This window comes from Sorex fumeus, unplaced genomic scaffold (genome assembly GCF_029834395.1).
Source record: "Sorex fumeus unplaced genomic scaffold, SorFum_2.1 ptg000072l, whole genome shotgun sequence".
NCBI lineage: Eukaryota > Metazoa > Chordata > Mammalia > Eulipotyphla > Soricidae > Sorex > Sorex fumeus.
In genome coordinates, this window is record NW_026606129.1 from 53,423,746 (window position 1) to 53,438,810 (window position 15,065).

A 15,065-nucleotide genomic window follows, 5' to 3' on the forward strand; every position below is an offset into this window, starting at 1 on the left:
GGGCAATGGAGAAGATTATCCATGACTTCTACTGGAATCTCTTCGATAACCACATCCACCTGCCCACATACCAAATTCCACAGGATAGATATATTGTTCCCAAACTTCTTTCTTCAGAAATCTGACACCCCATTTTGTCAGTAAAGAAGCAAACAGCACCCGGCCCAGACAAGGTCAGACCCGAATACCTGAAGAATCTGCCGTCAGTACTCATCCATACACTGGCTCGGCTCTTCACACGCTACCTCAGGCAACCGCAAGCTAACGTCTGAGCTCGCAAAGCAGTGCAGAGATGCGATCAAGGAAGACCTCAAAGAGAGAAGAGCAGAAGTGCTGGTAGATGCGGCAGAAGCCGGGAAAAGTATTCGTAACGCCCGCCTGTCCTTTGCCAACTACAAGACCAAAATGACTGCCCTCTGACGTCCTGATGGATCCATCACATCCTCCAGAACGTCAATGGAGAAGATTATCCATGACTTCTACTCAAATCTCTTTGATAGTCATGTCCACTTGCCGACATACCAAATTCCACAGGATGGATATGTTGTTCCCAACATTCTCCCTCCCTAAATCCGACATGCCATTTCGTCAGTAAAGAAGCAAACAGCACCCGGCCCAGACAAGGTCAGACCTGAACACCTGAAGAACCTGCCGTCAGTACTCATCAATACACTGGCTCGGCTGTTCACACGCTACCTGTCTGAATGCAAGGTTCCGTCCCAATGGAAAACCAGCAGGACCGTACTACTGTTCAAGAAGGGAGACATCCATGACATTGGCAACTATCGCCCAATCTGCCTATTGTATGTCATCTACAAGTTGTTCACTCGAGTCATCCTAAATAGGATTGGCAGAACACTAGATGAAGGACAACCATGCGAGCAAACCGGGTTCCGCAAAGGATTCAGCACAATCGACCATATCCACATGATAACCAAGCTCATTGAGGTTTCTCGGGAGTTCAAGATGCCACTCTGTTTAACGCTCATTGATTTAAAGAAGGCCTTTGATTCTGTTGAGACGGAAGTGGTCATTGAAGCCCTAGCCAGTCAGGGCATTCAAGCCCAATACATCAAGATCCTCCATGAGCTGTATTGCGGATTCACTACCAGGATCTCACCATTCTACAAAGAAGTAATCATTGATGTCAAGCGAGGGGTTCGGCAGGGTGATACTATTTCACCGAAACTCTTCAGTGCCACCCTCGAGAACATCATGTGATGACTGGAATGGGAAGGAATGGGAGTGAAGATAGATGGTCAGCAACTACACCACCTCCGCTTTGCTGATGACATTGTTTTAATAACACCAAACATCAGCCAAGCGGCACAAATGCTGGCCGACTTTGACCGTGAGTGTGGAAAGGTAGGACTACAGCTGAATCTTACGAAGACAATGTTTATGAGAAACAGCCTTGTTCCTGATGCCCCATTTGCTCTCAACGGAACAACCATCTTCGAATGCAACAGCTATGTGTACCTAGGCTGAGAAGTCAACATGACAAATGACCTGGCACCCGAGCTGGGCAGGAGGAAGAGAGTGGCTTGGAATGCCTTCGAGAGCGTCGAAGAAATAGCTAAGAGGACGAAGAACCTCCGGCTCTGGGCACATCTCTTTGATTCCACTGTTCTTCCTGCATTAACATATGCCTCAGAGACCTGGGCCCTACGCAAACAGGATGAGAACGCTATTCGGGTCTCCCAATGAGGAATTGAAAGAGCTATGCTTGGAATATCACGTTTCACTCAAATGAGAGAAAGAATCTGGAGTTCCGACATCCGTCAACGATCAAGAATCAGGGACGCTGTCTCGTTTGCGAGGGTGTCAAAAATCAGATGGGCTGGTCATGTAATGAGATTTAAAGACGACCGCTGGACTAGAGCTGTTACTGACTGGATTCCACGGGATGTCAAAAGACTGCGTGGCCACCCACCTACCAGATGGTCAGACTTCTTCATCAAGATCATGAACGATCGGTTTGAGGCTCTTCATGTTCCCAGAGCGAACAGATGCCATTGGGCTACACTAGCACGCGACAGGGACAAATGGAGACGTTACTGGCGCCCGCTCGAGCAAATCTACGACTAACGGGAAGTTAAGTGATTAAGTTAAGTGATTAAGATATGTTGTTCCCAAAGTTCTTTCTTCAGAAATCTGACACGCCATTTTGTCAGTAAAGAAGCAAATAGCACCTGGCCCAGACAAGGTCAGACCCAAATACCTGAAGAATCTACCGTCAGTACTCCTCAATACACTGACTCGGCTCTTCACACGCTACCTGTCTGAATGCAAGGTTATGTCCCAATGGAAAACCAGCAGGACTGTACTACTGTACAAGAAGGGAGACATCCATGACATTGGCAACTATTGCCCGATCTGCCTGTTGTTTATAAGCTGTTCACTCAAGTCATCTTGAATAGGATTGGCAGAACACTAGATGAAGGACAACCATGCAAGCAAGCTGGGTTCCAAAAAGGATTCAGCACAATCAACCATACCCACATGGTAACTAAGCTCACTGAGGTTTCTTGGGAGTTCAAGATGCCGCTCTGTCTAAGCTCCTGAGCTTCGCAGGAGGAAGAAAGCAGTTTGGAACGCCTTCAAGAGCATCGAAGAAAGAGCTAAGAGGATGAAGAACCTCAGGCTCCAGGCACATCTCTTCGACTCCACCGTTCTTTCTGCATTAGCATATGCCTCAGAGACCTGGGCCCTACGAAAACAGAATGAGAACGCTATTCGGGTCTCCCAGAGAGGAATCGAAAGAGCTATGCTTGGAGTATCACGCTTCACTCAAGTGAGAGAAGGAATCTGGAGTTCTAGCCTCCGTCAATGGTCAAGAATCAGGGACACTGTCTCGTTTGCCAAGATGTCGAAAATCAAATGGGCTGGACACGTAATGCGATTTGGAGATGACCGCTGGACTCTTGCCATTACCAACTGGATTCCATGGGACGTCAAAAGATCGTGTGGCCGCCCACTTATGAGATGGTCAGACTTCTTCGTTAAGACCCAGAACGAGGGGCTGGAGCAATAGCACAGCGGGTAGGGCAATTGCCTTGCACGCGACCGACCCAAGTTCGATACCCAGCATCCCATATGGTCCCCTGAGCACCGCCAGGGGTGATTCCTGAGTGCAGAACCAGAAGTAACCCCTGTGCATCGCCAGGTGTGACCCAGAAAGCAAAAAAAAAAAAGACCCTGAACGAGGGGCCAGAGCAATAGCACAGTGGGTAGGGCATTTGCCTTGCATGTGGCCGACCTGGGTTTGATCCCTGGCATCCCATATGGTCCCCCAAGCACTGTCAGGACTAATTCCTGAGTGTAAAGCCAGGAGTAACCCCTGAACATTGCTGGGTGTGACCCAAAAAAAATTAAAAAATAAAATAAATTGGCTTATTTCTGCACTGCACTGCACTGTCCTCCCGTTGTTCATCGATTTGCTCGAGCGGGCCCAGTAACGTCTCCATCGTGAGATTTGTTGTTACTGTGTTTGGCATATTGAATACATCATGGGTAGCTTGCCAGGCTTTGCTGTGGGGGCAAGATACTCTCGGTAGCTTGCCAGGCAATCCGAGAGGGGTGGAGGAATCGAACCCAGCTCAACTGGGCCGGCTGCACGCAAGGCAAATGCCCTATTGCTGTGCTATCACTTCAGCCCTTCTTTTTAAAGAAGCTCAAGGTTACTTAAAAAAAAAAAAAGATAAATAAAAGACCCCGAACAAACAGTTTGAGGCTCTTTGTGTTCCTGGAGCGAGTAGATGACATTGGGCTACACTAGCACGTGACAGGGATGTATGGAGACGTTACTGACGCCTGCTTGAGCAAATTGATGAGTAATGGGATGTCAAGTGACCAAGTGATCAAACTTAAAAAAAAATAAGATTAGGCAAGAGTAACAGTACAGCGGTTAGGGCGCTCGTCAACCCTAGTACAATCCCCAGCACCCCATTTGGTCCCCAAGCACCAGGAGTGATTCCTGAGTGCAGAGCTAGGAGTAAGCCCTGAGCATCACCAGGTGTGGCCCCCAAACAAAACAAAAATCCAGACCCTCACATTTATGAAACAACAACTCTCAGGCAGCAAGGCAGCAAGTGCTCTCGGAGACGGAAAACGGACTGTACCTGACACTGTTTGACCTCCCCGTCTGGGGACAGTGACCTGGCAGAGCACACCCCAGAGGTTAAAAGTCAGGCCCGGGGTGGGGGCACTGGAGCGATAGCACAGCAGATAGGGCGTTTGCCTTGCATGCAGCCAACATGACGGACCCTGGTTCGATTCCCAGCATCCCATATGGTCCCCCGAGCACCGCCAGGAGCAATTCCTGAGTGCATGAGCCAGGAGTAACCCCTGAGCATTGCTGGGTGTGACCCAAAAAGCAAAAAAAAAAAAGTCAGGCCCGGCAGACTCTGCTGAGACATGCTGCAGGGCCGCTGCTACCCTCCCCGCCCCCCCCAAGCTGGAATGCCCAGCTGCTGTGTCTGGGAAGACAACCACCTGAGTGAATTAGAGCGGTGGTTTTCGAACTGTCTACACCTGCGGAGCAGCACTGCCACATACCAGCAGTTAATAATGACCACTGTGGAAGATCAGGGATTTTCAGTCTCTTTATGCCCAGGGATTGGCCCAACTCACAGCACACAGCGCGGTTGTTGGAAATTGCCAAATTCGATGGAACAAGCCTCAGAAATCAGCCAGATTGGGAGCGGCAGGGGAGCCAGCCGCGGGCGGGACTGCGGGACCTGGAGCCACTGTGTGGAGCAGGGCTGGCAGCCTTTTCCCCACCAGGGACCCTTCTGACCGGGTTTCCTTCCCGTGCTCTCTGCCCTGCAGGCCGTGCCCCTCCATTCATACAGTTTTCACCTGCAGCCCCCTTGGAATATCCTGGAGGCCCATACGACCCCAGTTGAGAAATACTGCCAAGATCCCGAGGAGTGCTGCTCCCTTGGACCAAGCTCAAGAACATTTTCAAACTAGATTAATCCATGGACTGGAGAGATAGTACGTGGCAGGGAGATTTCCACGCACACAGCTGACCCGGGTTTGATTCCCGGCATCCCATATGGTCCCCAAGCCACCAGAAGTAATTCCTGAGTGCAGAGTCATTAGTCACCCCTGAGTATCGCCGGGTGTGACTCAAAATTGAAAAATAAAAAGACTAGATTAATCCAACTTCCAATGAGGCAAAATCCACAAACCTCAATGCCATTAGACCAGGCATGAAAAGAAATGAAAATTTCAATCAATGAAAAATGGGCCCAGGGGTCCAGAAACAATACAAATGTTAGGATTAGTAGACAAGGGTTTTAAAACAGTCATTATAAGAGTGGGGGTACAGCAGGTAGGGCGCTTGCCTTACACCCAGCTGACCCTAGTTTGATCCATCCCATATGGTCCCCCGAGCACCTCCAGATGTGCTCAAATAGATTTTCAAAAAAATTTGGGGGGTCACACCTGCAGTGCACAGGAGTTACTTTTTTTTTAAAAAAATAAGATCAATATGATTTTATTTATTTATTTAAAATTTTTTATTAGTGAAACACCGTGAGGTACAGTTGTAGACCTACAAATTTTTGTGCTTGGGTTTCAATTATACAATGATCAAGTACCTATCCCTTCACCAGTGCCCATTTTCCACCACCACGGGTCCCAGCATCCCTCCCACCCTCCATCCCCCCATCCCACCCTGCCTCTGTGGCAGGGCATTCCCCTTTGTTCTCTCTCTCCTTTTGGGTGTTGTGGTTTGCAAAAGAGGCATTGAGTGGCAATCATGTTCGGTCTATAGTCTACTTTCAGCATGCATCCCCCACTTCCCCATACTGCTGGGTGTCTGGCCCTACCTCCAAAAGAAAGAGAAAGAAAGAAAGAAAAAAGAAAGGAAGGAAGGAAGAGAAAGAAAGAAAGAAAGGAAAAGAAAGTAAGAATGGAGGGAGGGAGGGAAGGAGGGAAAGAAGGAAGAAAGGAAGGAAAGAGGAAGGAAGGAAGCAAAGAAAGAAACAAGAAGGAAAAAAGAAAGGAAAAGAAAGAAAGAAAGAAAGAAAGAAAGAAAGAAAGAAAGGAAAAGAAAGTAAGAATGGAGGGAGGGAGGGAAGGAGGGAAAGAAGGAAGAAAGGAAGGAAAGAGGAAGGAAGGAAGCAAAGAAAGAAACAAGAAGGAAAAAAGAAAGGAAAAGAAAGAAAGAAAGAAAGAAAGAAAGGAAAAGAAAGTAAGAATGGAGGGAGGGAGGGAAGGAGGGAAAGAAGGAAGAAAGGAAGGAAAGAGGAAGGAAGGAAGCAAAGAAAGAAAGAAACAAGAAGGAAAAAAAGAAAGGAAAAGAAAGGAAAAGAAAGAAAGAAAGAAAGAAAGAAAGAAAGAAAGAAAGAAAGGGGCACTGGTGGAGGGATGGGTACTCGATCATTGTATAACTAAAATCCAAGCACAAAAATTTGTAAGTCTACAACTGTACCTCATGGTGTTTCACTAATAAAACTTTTAAAATAAATACATTAATAAAATATGAAAGAAATTAAAAAAAAGAAAGAAACCCACACCGAATGGACTGACAGGCTGGACAGTGAAGAAAGTAGAGGGAGAACACAGTTTTTATCCCCAGATGTAAGGATGGTCTCTCCAGGCCAGGTAAGGGGGTGGGGGCACCCCAGGAAAGATTCCCGTGTTGGGAGCTGCAGTTTCTCAGCTGCCGGTGAGATATGAACAGAAAGACACGTTCTACTTCACTTTGGTGGGAAGTCTGGTTAACTTTATCCTCCAAGTATATGAAGTTATTTCCTTTCTGTTTCCTCTCAGGTGAGTAAGCTTTTTTTTGGAGAATGCTTGCCTGTCTCTCATGGCTAAGAAAAGCCAGGGCAAGTCTGGTTCAAGCCTGGGAAATCTTACATGCGTGAATCTCACTAACAGGGGTGGGGAAATTGGTGTCTGCAGCACGTGTGTTTGGAGTTTGGACTTCTCTGGACACAGGATCTGGCCATGGAAAACATTTAAACATTGTTTGGTGAGGCAAAGTATCTGACTATATTTAACCTGATTCAACGCTACCGCATGGTATCTGAATAGATCTAAACCGTAGGATTCAGTGCTACCATAAGCCTGGGGCCCAGATGACAACAATTACACTTTAAAATGTAACTGCCAAGGAGTTACGGAGAGGGAGAAATCTGGGGGCAACACAGGCTTGAACACAGGGTGGTTTGGGGTAGGAGAACATCCTATGCCCGAAAACCCATCGTGGTGTTTAAATGAAAATCATGGTGTCTAAATGAAATCAAAATAAAAACAAAAAAAAAAGTCCTGAGAAGGAAAAGCAAGAGGTTCCTCTTCTTTTCTGGGTACAGCTGGGGCGTACGTGAATGACTTTCGCATTCAAGCAGCTTCATCCTGCCCACTCCACCTCACACTTAGCTTCCAGTTGAGCTAAACATTTGCTGTTTCCCACAAGGCTTGTCCCACACATGCGCGTGCGCACACACACACACACACACACACACACACACACACGACACACTGTCCTCACTCTCAGCCCAAACCCCGAAGACTTGTCCTAGCGGCCAGCGCACCCGTCTGACTGACAGGCATGGCTGACACCCGTCTCCTCACGCCCCAGCTTTCTCTTCCCCTCCTCAATGCCCATTTGTGTCAGGTTGTCAACCTGACCCAACTTTTCCTCACCCCTCAGCGTTTTCAGGCCCCACAGCAGACTGTGGAGGGATGGTGGGGAAGGAAGTGGTGGGACCAGGAGGAGGTAAGCAAGAGGGGGCAGGAGGAGGCCCCTCGGCCCTGGGCTGGCATCCCGGCTGGTGGACTCCATCTGGTGGAATCATGAGGCAGAGGGGAGTGTTGGAGGGGGAGAGTCTTGTTCTAGAAGGTTCCTTGGGGCTGCTGTGCAGAGAATGAGCTGGAGAGGTGGGCGCTCACTCTCTGAGGCCTGGGGAAAGGAGGAGGAGCCTGGAGCAGGCTGAAGGCAGGGAACACAGTCGGGGTCAGTTGGCAAGAGAAATCCACGGACCTGGAGTTGAAAGAAGAAGCCTCCTTCCCCTTACCAAGGAGAGAACGGAAGAGTTTCCTCTCTCCATCAATGGTCCATCAACCTGACACACACATTCCACCCCCAAGGTTCTGTCTGAGCAGCATTCCGGCTTCCCAGGGACATAAAACTCTGCCCTGGAGTCTAGGCTGATAGAAAAACTAAAATAATGGGCAATCCTGAGGTCTAGGCTGATGGGGATATAAAAACAATTGGCAATTAGGCCTGGGAGATTTGTTTCACTTTGCCAGGGAAGAAGAAAGTCACAGCTTCCTCTTGCCAACACCCCCTCGTCAACCGGAAGCACAGTTCATTCCCAAAGCATTGCCCCAACATTTCTAGAGATTTCCAGGACCATAAACCTCTGTCCTGGAGCCTCGGTTGACAGGGAGACTAAGATAAGGGGCCAGAATGTCCAGAGAGATTTAGACCAGCTAGACACCCTTGTGATTTTCTGGCATAGTTTGCAAACACTTGCCAACGATAAGGAATGCCAGCAGCCCTTAAAATGGGCGCCACAGTCTTCCCTGAAAGGGACGGAGTTCAGGGCTCTGAGGCGATGGAGAGGCGAGCTGATAGCTGAGCTCAGGAGGTCCGAGATCAGCAGGGAAGAAACCCCTGGGAGTGTCTAAACTTCAGCCCCCTTCCCCCCACCTGCTGCTCCGAGATCCCGCAGAAGCCCCAGCTGATTTGCACGTGATGTGACAAGCCCTAGGAATGAAGCTGCTCGCCCAGTTCAGGGTTAGGGGGTGGCCTGGTTCCCTCTGGCTGAGGTGGGTTGGAGAGAGTTTTGCAGGTGGGAACTTGGGGCCATCCTCAGCACCGCCCTGGTCCCTTGGCTGTGTGGAAATCTGGACTGGATTCAGGTTTGGGTCTGGGAGCTGGACTGCAGTTCTGAAGAGTCACAAGAAGCCTGTGCTCTTTCTGAAACCTGTATAAATATCCCAGGGGAAAGGGTTTTTTTTTTTTTTTTTTTAAAGAAGTCCCGGGGCTGGAGTGATAGCACAGCAGGTAGGGCGTTCGCGGCCGACCCGGGTTCGATTCCCAGCATCCCATATGGCCCCCTGAGCACCGCCAGGAGTAACCCCTGTGCATTGCCGGGTGACCCAAAAAGCAAAAAAAAAAATAAATAAATAAATAAATAAAAATAAAGAAGTCCCACTGGATGGGAAAAAATGTTTGCCAATCAGATACTATTAGGTATCTGTCTTATTAGAGACATGTAGAACTGAATGGAACATTTAGAGCTTGCCTTAGTTTGGGAAACTGTAACAAACCACCTTAGACTGGCTACTTTATTTGTTTATTAATTTAATTTAATTGTTATAAGGTTGTTTACAATAATTTATTACATTCAATATTCCAACACCAATCCCACCACCATTATTTTGGAATATTCCCAAACACCACCCAAGCCTGTCCCAATAGCGGCCCTAAAAATTTATCTTGTATTGTTTGTTATGATAATTCTCTAGAAATGACCAAAAACGTTTTCCTTAGAAGAAAGTGTGTGAAGTGTTTCTCAGCCTGGAGCCCTTGAGCCCTTGCATAAGAGATGACTAACATATTGTTACGGGTTGAGCCTTGTGTGCTATTTTTTTTTTTTTTGGCTTTTTGGGTCACACCTGGTGATGCACAGGGGTTACTCCTGGCTCTGCACTCAGAAATTACCCCTGGCGGTGCTCAAGGGACCATATGGGATGCTGGGAATCGAACCCATGTCAGCCGGGTGCAAGGCAAACGCCCTACCCACTGTGCTATTGCCTCAGCCCCTCTAGTATGTTTTTTAACTGCGATTGGTTGTGACAGCTGCTTTAAAGGATAGCCATCCACCCCTCAGAGTACTGACTGGGAAGTGTGCTGTCAAGCGCTGGCAGATTCTACCTCTTGAGACTGGTTTCTAGTTGCATCCCCATGTGGCTTTTCCTTAATGTGCTGCAAGAGAGAGGGCCCCTTTGCTTCCTCTTCTAATTGCATGGGCCACACCCAGAAGTACTCAGGGTTCACTCCTGGCTCTATGCTCAGGATCGCTCTGGCAGGGCTCTGGGACCATATGTGCAAGGAACCGAAAGGGGTCAGCATGAGCTGCATATAAGGCAAGCATCCACTACTGGACTATCTTTTTAGCCTTGACATGTTTTTTTTTGCTTTTTGGGTCACACTCGGCGACTCACAGGGGTTACTCCTGGCTCTGCACTCAGGAGTTACTCCTGGAGGTGCTCAGGGGACCATATGGGATGCTGGGAATCGAACCTGGGTCGGCTGCATGCAAGGCAAATGCCCTACCCGCTGTGCTATCTCTCCAGCCCCGACATGTTTTTTTTAATCAAATATGAAGGCATTGTGATTTACATAGTTTTTCACAGTTGAGTTTCAGAAGTACAGTATTTCAACATCAATCCCACCACTGGCATCGATTGCCCCTCACCAGTATCCACAACTGACATAGGGATTTTTTTTAACCTTTAAAAAAACTTTATTGGATTTATTTCATGACATATGAAAATAAACAAGTACAGTTGAGGGGCTGGAGCAATAGCACAGCGGGTAGGGCATTTGCCTTGCAAGCGGCCAACCCGGGTTCGATTCCCAGCATCCCATATGGTCCCCTGAGCACTGCCAGGAGTAATTCCTGAGTGAATGAGCCAGGAGTAACCCATGTGCATTTGTGCATTGCCGGGTGTGACCCAAAAAGCAAAGCAAAAAAAAAAAAAAGAATAGTTGAGTATTGGAAACAAAATCTCCACTTATTCGGCCTATTCTCAGGGGAGAGAAGGGAAAGTCGCTCAGAGTCTCTGCTAAGCAAACCACAAAAACAATCCCTTTCCAACCCCCAAACTGCTTCAGCAGGTGCTGGAAGTGGGAATATAGTGTACTTTATTATTTTTAAAAATATTTATTTGCTTTTTGGGTCACACCTGGCAATGCACAGGGGTTACTCCTGGCTTTGCGCTTAGGAATTACTCCTGGCAGTTCTCAGGAGACCATATGGGATGCTGGGAATCGAACCCAGGTTGGCCCCTTGCAAGGTAAATGCTCTACCCGCTGTACTATCGTTCCAGCCCCTGTAGTGTACTTTAGGAAACACCTTTGTTTATTTATTTAATTATTATTATTATTATTGTTATTATTTTTGCATCACACCTGGCAACGCACAGGAGTTACTTCTGGCTCATGACTCAGGAATTACTCCTGGTGGTGCTCCGGGGACCATGTGGGATGCTGGGAATCGAACCCAGGTCAACCGCATGCAAGGCAAACACCCTACTCGCTGTGCTATTGCTCCAGTCCAGGAAACACCTTTAAGGGATATTTTTTTTTCTTTTTTTTTTTTTTTTCTTTTTTATTAGTGAAACGACATGAGGTACAGTTGTAGATTTACAAATTTTTGTGCTTGGATCTCGGTCATACCCCGATCAAATACCCATCCCTCCACCAGTGCCCATTTTCCACCACCAGGATAATATCCCTCCCCCCCCATCCTCTAAGGGATATTTTTTAATGGCAAAAATATTTTTGTACTACAAATTCCAAACTTTTGTTTTACAATTTTGTATACTGACATAGGGAAATTTTATTTTTATTTTTGTTTTGGGGTCATATATGGCAATGCTCACAGGTTCCTCCTGGCTCTACACTCAGGGATTATTCCTGAAATGCTGAACCTGGGTCAGTGGCCTGCAAGGCCAGCACCTTACCTGCTGTACTATCTCTCCAGCCCCTGTAGAAAGAGTTTTTAAAAATGAATTTCCTTTTTTTTCCCCTTTTCTTTTCAGGTCACAACCATCGGTGCTCAGGGGTTACTCCTGGCTCTATACTCAGGAATGACTTCTGGCGGTGCTTGGGGGAACCATATGGCATGGTGGGAATCTAATCTGGGTTGGCCACGTGCAAGGCAAACGCCCTACTCACTGTGCTACCACTCCAGCCCCTGTAGAGGGAGTTTTTAAAAGTGAAGTTCTCTTTCCCATCCTTCTGGGGGACAGTAGCTGGCAGCAGCAAGGATCGCACATGGCAACGAGGATGGTGGTGTTTGGGAAGCCCACCCGTGACTGCAGGCCCTCAGGAGAGGCCCTTAGTCACTGACCCACAGCCTTGGGGTCCAAAAGATGGATTTTGGTGAAACGCAAGCATTCAGTCGGCAAGATCCAACGAGGAAGAGCCCACCTGAAAGCCAGGTAGCACTGGGATAGGTCAGTGGTGGAGAGCCTGCTCACCAAGCGCAAGACAGCGAGTTCACCTCTGCAGCAGACCCCCACACACAGCGCAATCCAAGTCCCACTGCAGCTGGGCCCCTGGGCCACATCGATACGCCATCTCCCGTGTAGCGAAGGACAACTAAAGTGAATGGCCTGGCCCCGCAGTGAGTTTGACATGCACCACCCTCTGCCCAATCATCTTAACAACAAAAGGGAGGGAGGGAGGGAATATTTTATTTTTTAAAATAGGCAAAGAGAGGGACCGGAGTGATAGTACAGCGGGTAGGGCATTTGCCTTGCACGCGGCCGACCTGGGTTCGATTCCCAGCATCCCATATGGTCCCCCAAGTACTGCCAGGAGTAATTCCTGAGTGCATGAGCCAGGAGTAACTCCTGAACATTGCCGGGTGTGACCCAAAAAAGACGAAAGTTAAAAAAAAAAAAAAGCAAAGAGGATTGTATACAGCTGGTAAGGTGCTTGCTGTGCATGTAGCAGACCCCAATTTGATTGGGGACCCCTGGCACTGTACATAGTCCTTAAAGCACTGCCAAGAATGATCCCTGAGGGGGCTGGAGCGATAGCAGAGTGGGTAAGGCATTTGCCTTGCATGCGGCTGACCTGGATTTGATTCCCAGCATCCCATATGGTCCCCCTAGCACCGCCAGGAGTATATGAGCCAGGAGTAATCTCTGAGCATCACCAGGTGTGACCCAAAAAGCAAAAAAACAAAACAAAACAAAAAACCAAGAACCCAGTTGGAGGCAGCTTGAAGCCTGGTGGAGAGGGATGCCAGGAAGCCCAAATCCCAGCCCCAGAGAAGTCCTGGTGGTCACTGGTGTGCTTGCAGCGTTCCAGCTTCGTCCCCAGCCCTGCCAATTAGAATTAGCAGGGCTAAATCATTAAGAGCATTCCCTGTTGTTGTTTTTGGGCTAATACCCAGTGGTGCTCAGGGGTTACTCCTGGCTCTGCACTCAGGAATTATTCTTTATGGGATGCCAGGGTTGAACTTGGGTCAGCCATGTGCAAGGCAAACTGCCTTACCCGCTGGACTATCACTCCAGCCCCTCATTAAGATCATTCTTATGGAGTTTAGTCCTATACTAAGTTCCTCCCCACTTAGTAAAGGACTCCCCAATGAGTTTTTTTTCCTTCCTACTTACCAATAAACTTAAATTTTCTTTAAAAAAAGAAGGGGGGAAGGGAGGGAGGGTGAGGGAGAGGGAGAGGGAGAAAGAAAGTGAGAGTGCATTCTTATGGGAGTGAACTACAAAAATTCACCCAGAGAACAGCAGACACAATGGGGAACCTTCCTTCAGAAAAGCTTACCCTGGCCAAGGAGTGGAGATAACAGCCCAGAAGACTCTCACAGCTCCAACCGGCTCCAACCAGACTTTTGGGACACTGAGACATGAATGTTTAATGAGTTCAAAGAAACAATGGTACAGGTCCAAGAATGTAGGAGAGCAGAAATGAGAAAACTATAATTAGAAGTGACAGAACTGGGGAGGTGAAATAAAAACTCAATGGAAGCTCTCAACAGAACACATAATTGCTGAGTTCCAAGATGGGATGCAAGAAATGTTCATAAACCAATAGATGATGGAAGACTGAAAAGAAATGAACGGCACTGAGAGAACCAAGGCAAGAGGAATAATATAAGAATCATCAGGAGGGACTGGAGCGATACCACAGCAGGTAGGGCATTTGCTTTGCACGCGGCTGACCCGGGTTCAATTCTCTGCATTCTATATGGTCCCCCAAGCACCACCAGCGGTAATTCCTGAGTGCAGAGCCAGGAGTAACCCCTGTGCATTGCCGGGTATAACCCAAAAAGAAAAAAAAGAAGAATTGTTAGGAGCTAGAGCAATAGCAGAGTGGGTAGGGCACTTACCTTGCATATGGCTGACCTGGGTTCCATCCCTGGCACCCCAGATGGCCCCCGAACACCGCCAGAAGTAATTCCTGAGTGCAGAACCAGGAATAACCCCTGAGCTGCTATCACTGGGTATCACCAGAATCCCTGATGAATAGGAAGGAGAATTCAAAGAACTAGTAGTCCTGTAAATCCTAGAGAAGACTTCCCTAGTGCCGGTGCGATAGTACAGTGGGTAGGGCACTTGCCTTGCATGTACCTGACCTGGGTTCCATCCCCAGCATCCCATAGGGTTCCCTGAGCCCACCAGGAGGAATTCCTGAATGCAGAGACAGGAGTAAGTCCTGAGCACTGCTGGGTAGACCCTAAAACAAAACAAACAGAAAACAGTCCTAGGATTGAGGAGTGCACGCACCAAGGTTCAAATGCCCAAAGAGTCACAGCCAAGAGGGAACCAAATAGACACATTGAGGGGCTGGAGCCATAGCACAGCGGGTAGGGCGTTTGCCTTGCACGCAGCCAACATGACCGACACAGGTTCAATTCCCAGCATCCCATATGGTCCCCCGAGCACCGCCAGGAGCAATTCCTGAGTGCATGAGCCAGGAGTAACCCCTGAGCATCTCCGGGTGTGACCCAAAAAGCAAAAAAAAAAAAAAAAGACACATTGATGTCATTCATTAGACACATTGATCTAAGGCATACTGTAATCAAAATGACAAAATTCTATAAGTGGTTGTCCTGAATCTTATTTGAATCTTATTTCAGCCTCATCTGTAAAGCCAAAGACAGGACAAGCACAAGATCAAAGAAGGACTCAGCACAAAGGAAACCCTACAAAATTCACAGCAAATTTATTAAATGAGACCCTGCGGGCCAGCAAAGAATGGTGGATATACTTTTTATTTTATTTTTATTAGTGAGACACCATGAGGTACAAGGAATGGTGGATATACTTTAAAAGAAAAAAAAAGA